The sequence below is a fragment of the Priapulus caudatus genome, unplaced genomic scaffold (genome assembly GCF_000485595.1).
Source record: "Priapulus caudatus unplaced genomic scaffold, Priapulus_caudatus-5.0.1 Scaffold10, whole genome shotgun sequence".
Classification (NCBI taxonomy): Eukaryota; Metazoa; Priapulida; class Priapulimorpha; order Priapulimorphida; family Priapulidae; genus Priapulus; species Priapulus caudatus.
In genome coordinates, this window is record NW_014577071.1 from 152,215 (window position 1) to 158,157 (window position 5,943).

The window sequence follows — 5,943 nt, forward strand, 5'->3', positions numbered from 1 at the left end:
GTTGTAGGTGGTGGCGGCTCTTAAGACATAGAGATTTATATCGCACCTTGCTTATTATCATTTAACATCGTAACATTAAAGTGCCGACCGCGATTGAGTCCGCGATATTTTCAAGCGAGACTTATGACATAGACAACTCCTAATGTAGCATCAACCCGTGACAGATTCAAAATAATCGAGATATGGTGATAGCGGCTAACGGTGCATTGCCCGTATCTAAATATGAGCTGAGATATGGCTTCACATACGCACGCACGCACGCACGCACGCACGCACGCACGCACGCACGCACGCACACACCCACACACACACACACACACCACACACACACAAACACACACACACCACACACACACACACACACAATAATTATATCATAACTATATATATATCAGGAATAATATTTGTGGACTCTCAAGACTATATCAGGACTAATATTTGTCATTATTAGCTCCTGATCTATATTACCACACACACACACACCACACACATGCGTAGTTGTTTTCACTCACCTGTCTACCAGCTGTGTCGTGAAAGAAGAAAACTCGCCTGAACACGGTATACTGCGTCTACTGTACGTTCAACACACCGCCTATGTGTAGTTGCTTCTTCTTCTTCTAAACGTCCCCCGCGAAACAGCCGGCCGCTTGCAATAACAGACAGTGCGATGTTGTAAATATACGCACGGACAACAACAAGCAGCAGTAGTCGTCGTCGTCGACAGCTACGACGATGATGGTGACCAGCGAGGGTACGTACTGATGAGTCGATATCTATCCGACCAGACGCAGCGGTCTCCGAGATCGTGTCAAGCTCCGAAGGTAGCAGCGACAGTGACACCGCGACACACGGCGGAGCAGCAGAAGAGAGAGAGAGAGAGAAGAGGCAAGCGATGATGACGCGCGCACACTGACACACACCACACACAGCAGCGTCCTCCGACAGTTTGCCTCTCCCGACGAGAGGCTGCTAGGGGAAATGCGTTGCAGGCGGCTGTCCCAGTTTGAAATCGGATAGTTTCTAAATATAAAGCGGGTTCGCGGGGCAGCCAGCACTGTGACGCTCCCGCATCCCCCTCCCCCTCCTCCTCCCGCCGCCCCTCCTCCTCCCCGCGGAAGCATCTGCGCAGCATCAGTACCACACTGCGCGCGCCCTTTGCGATTCGTGCGATCGTGGGCGTGTGTGTGCTGTGGGCGACCAGCTGACCTCGCCAGATACAGGATGTCACAGCAGCTTCGCACACTGCCTGGCTGCGTGGGGTTCTAAGAGAAGCCTGGCCGCGTGGGGGCTCTCTCCGATAGAAGCGATATCTGGTGTCTGTTATCTGGTCGCCATCGCTCCCCCTCTCTTTTTCTCTCTCTCTCTCTCTCTATCTCTCTCTATTTCTCTCTATCTCTTTTTCTCGCTCTCTCTCTCTCTCTCTCTCTCTCTCTCTCTTACTCTCCGGTCCGTGGATGGGCTTCAGGGGGTCCGTAAACCAGGCGCATAACAATTTTGTGTTTATTGTGCTTATGTGTATTTTTCTGGAGGGGGGGGTTGTAGCTTTCACCATGACTCAAAAAGGGGACCATGACTCAAAAAAGGTTAAGAACCACTGCGCTAGGGTGACGTCGGAATGAGCGCGTTTAAAAAACCGCAGGGATCAAGTAAAAATGAATACCATCACGGGTTATAACTCATTCTTTGTTGCTTGTGGGGAATGCAACCGAAGTCAGATGTGACCGCCATCTGGTTCTCTATTCTTCGATATACGTCCCAACTTTCGTTAATAAACGAGGCCCGCTTTGCTTCAACGCCGCTGAATGGTCGGCGTAATATGGTGGTGAGCAATAAAGCGGCGACAGATGTTCGCACACGCGATCACGAAAAAAAATACCGTCAGTCATTGATCGACGATGAATCGACCGTTGATGTGTTAATACGTATGTTTACCAGAAGACCACAATAGGGGGATAAGGATTCCCTATTATCTACTTCTGATGTTTACTAATCTGTAATACGCGCGCCATGCGAGCTATAGTCGTAGTGAGAGAAAGAGAGGTACACAAAGAGAGAGCGAGCCCTATAAGTAGAGTGGGGAGAATGATACAGAGCGAGAGTTAGAGGAGAGCGAGAGAGAGAGGGCGAGAGAGGGAAGTGTGTGTGTGTGTGTGTGTGTGTGTGTGTGTGTGTGTGTGTGTGTGTGTGTGTGTGTGTGTGTGAGCGAGCGAGAGAGCAAGAGAGAGAGCCGGAGAGACGGGGAGGAGAGGGAGAGAGAAGCATGGAGATCGACACGCAAGCGGCACGGAAGTGGCCAACAACACGCGTATAACGTGAAACGCGTTGAACGTGCTTTGTGGATAGATCATGAACGATGAATAGATCAGTTTCATAGCCAACCTTTTGACGTCGATGGACAACATTTTCGCCGACAACCTTTTTGATTTCGTGCATCAGCGTTAATCGCGTACAATACAACGACCTCGAACCACTGCGGATGCTGCCCTATTTCCACGACCAAAGCCACCCACTACCTCCCGCAACCTTTCACCGGAGTGAGCTGTGAAAGATGAGGCAGCATGATACAGGATGTATAAGCAGTGTGTATTCTAGAGAGATGCATGCCCGCAGAAGTAGCGCATCATACGGACGCAAAAAGCACATGTTCGCGAGTTCATATGCGGTGAACTGGCCTTTCGCGGAACTTCCATCCAGTTTAGGTCATCATCATCGGTCACTCTAATGCATACAGCTGTGTCAACATAACACTGTTCAAGAGCCAAGAGCCTGTGGCATTCACCTATCCACGCACACAAGCTGTACATTATAGAGCTAAAGCTTTACACGTATTAGTACGTGCTTAGTCAGCTGCACGCGTATCGGATTGTCTGCTTAATTGCTCAGTTCACGCTTTGTTTGCACGGGATAGTGGTCAGATATCATACCCTGGTCAAGCCTACAATTATAGCCAGGTCAGGTGTACACTTATTGCCTGGTCAGCTCAGGTGCACACTTATACAGCCTAATCAGTGATTCACCTACCGCATTCCCTCCCGAACTAACAGGTCAATATCTTCTTCCACACAGTCCCTGACAGCTATATGTCGTGAATATATGCTACACAGGGCAGACATATTATGCGATATCCAAGAGGTCCGAACACGGGGTGTATCAACCCGACAAACGACGTTAGCAGCATTTCTAATGTGCCGTTTAGTAGGAGGAACAATCCCCGGGTGGGTGCATTCGGTATGCTGCAATTAAAGCTAGATTTATGCTACTGATGCCTCACGTTTATGCCCGTTTGTGTGTAGTGGTTCGATCAACATCGATAGGCGATAACGACAACGCACATAAATGTATGCATGCACAGTTATAGTTGTCAAACACATATATATATGTCAGTATCACAGCACTCTGTACCTTTCCTGGGAAATCACCGCTGGTCGTGTTGTCATTTCTCATCCATGTCATAAAATACGTGCGTGCACCTTTTCCTTTAGTTACATGCACATGATTATGCAATACCAACCGGAAAATTATGTATTCAGATTAAACTGTATTGTCGCAATACTGCCGTCCAACAGAGAGTAGGTGATATTCCTGATATGTTGGATAATCGAGGTCTATAACAATTTGGCAGAGGAAATATGCAGGTTTGTTATATGTTGCTTCACTCTGTATGCAAATATCGTTCTGATGAATCAATCATAGCTTTTACGCACCAACGTGTGTTATAGTTGCAGGGAACCAGTTAATTTTTACTCTAAATCTTTATCACAGACGTGGCGTGATGTTTGAACTAGAAGTTAGATCTTTATAAAACTATTCAGATCAAGTCGATTGTAAAACCAGTTCGGTGGTTTATTACCACTGGTCCAGCTATTCGGTGTGCTGATCTTAATTCTAATCTAGATATGTCCTGGAGGTGTATTTTGGTCTTGTTGCATGGTTATCACTAATCTCCAAGTATAAAAAATAAACAATCAATAATAACAACCTGCCAAATTCGAATGCAAATATCAATTCCATAATGAGTGTTTTCGTTCAGTGTCTTCGTAGCTACCACCAAGCAAAACACAATAAGAGTTATACAGCTACAGGTTTAACAACTTATTGATTGCTGTCATTGACACTTTCATAGCGACCTTTTCTGAACATTCGTGGATTTTGTCTAGGTATTTACGAGTTGCTAATGCACTTCTCAAAAACCTGATTGCTTTTTGAAGGTAAAAGACTTCGCCCAGCGGGTACCAAAATAGCTGATCGGGTCATTATGACCCCAAAACCTCATTTGGTTGAACCAAGCACTTTTTAAAGTTTGCTGACACTACTTGAAATTCCTTTTGCTGAAGTTATTCAACTATCGATGAAAAAGTCTATAAGTTATACATGAATACGGTAGAGAATAAACGTGATTTTTGTTTTTGTTGGAAATATGTTTTTATACGCTCCTCTGATGAATATCATATATCATAGGTTAAGATTATTTCGTATAGCGGTTTTTGTAACGTGGGTTCCAGTGTAGTTAACCTATTCCACAATGCTATAATATTGACCTAATGCGGATCCTACCATCGATGAATATTTGAGAATCGGAGTAAAAACTGATCATTCGATCTGCGCCTGTTTGTTCTCTCTTGGTTTCCCTTTCTGCTACGATTTCATCATTGGTAAAAAAAGACATGCAGTAATTTTCTCCTGATAGTATACTTATGTTAGCTTCATGTGATGATAGCACACGCACAGGGATTCCCATTCACTCCATCCCGTTCTATTCCCCAGTAAATTTATGCAGGTCAAGAAGTGCTACATTGCAGACATAGCCACTAGGGCCCCCCGTCCTAGGGGACACGATGCACTCTCCCATTGGCAGTCGGGTCACGCCCAATGCACTGACATCACCCCTCCCTAACTGATAAATGCACACAGCATCCCTCGGCGACACTCAACCAGGATTCTGTGTCTGAGCATATGAATCATCCATCATGAGCGGGATAATGCATGTACGCCCGACACACGCACGCACGCACGCACGCACGCACGCACACGCGCATGCACACACACACACACACACACACACACACACACACACACACACACACACACACACACACAGTAACGCTTGTCCCAGTAAAGCGAGGCCCGCTTTGCTTCACACGCCGCTGAATGGTCGGCGTAATATGGTGGTGAGCAATAAAGCGGCGACAGATGTTCGCACACCGATCACAGAAAAAAATACCGTCAGTCATTGATCGACGATGAATCGACCGTTGATGTGTTAATACGCATGTTTTACCAGAAGTAGATAATAGGGGGATACGGATTCCCTATTATCTATACTTCTGATGTTTACTAGTCTGTAATACGCGCGCCATGCGAGCTATAGTCGTAGTGAAGAAAGAGAGGTACACAAAGAGAGAGCGAGCCCTATAAGGAGAGTGGGAGAATGATACAGAGCGAGAGTAAGAGGAGAGCGAGAGAGAGAGGCGAGAGAGGGGTGTGTGTGTGTGTATGTTATGTGTGTGTGTGTGTGTGTGTGTGTGTGTGTGTGTGTGTGTTGTGGTGTGTGTGTGTGTGTGTGGTGTGAGTGCGCGCACGCGTGTGTGTGTGTGCGTTGTGTGTGTGCGTGTGTGTGTGTGTGTGTGTGTGTGTGTGTGTGTGTGTGTGTGAGCGGAGCGAGAGAGGCGAGAGAGAGAGAGAGACGGGGAGACCGGGGAGGAGAGGGAGAGAGAAGCATGGAGATCGACACGCAAGCGGCACGGAAGTGGCCAACAACACGCGTATAAACGTGAAACGCGTTGAACGTGCTTTGTGGATAGATCATGAACGATGAATAGATCAGTTTCATAGCCAACCTTTTAACGTCGATGGACAACATTTTCGTCGACAACCTTTTGGATTTCGTGCATCAGCGTTAATCGCGTACAATACAACGACCGCGAACCACTGCGGAAGGCCTGC

The 5,943-nt window shown here is 46.8% G+C and overlaps 1 protein-coding gene across 7 annotated transcripts in view; it reads right to left on the minus strand.

Annotated features, from left to right (window-relative positions):
• LOC106807023 (uncharacterized protein DDB_G0284459-like) overlaps nucleotides 1–5,943 on the minus strand; it is a 161,155-nt gene that overhangs the window by 147,362 nt on the left and 7,850 nt on the right. Inside the window, exon 1 of one of the 7 annotated variants that reach the window (XM_014809310.1) lies at nucleotides 513–967. The exons of 5 other annotated variants lie outside the window; for them this stretch is intronic. The gene's annotated coding sequence lies outside the window, so the exon portion shown is untranslated. Of the gene's footprint in view, nucleotides 1–512; nucleotides 968–5,943 lie in introns of those variants that run through there. One more of the 7 variants, XM_014809320.1, reaches the window with a different exon arrangement.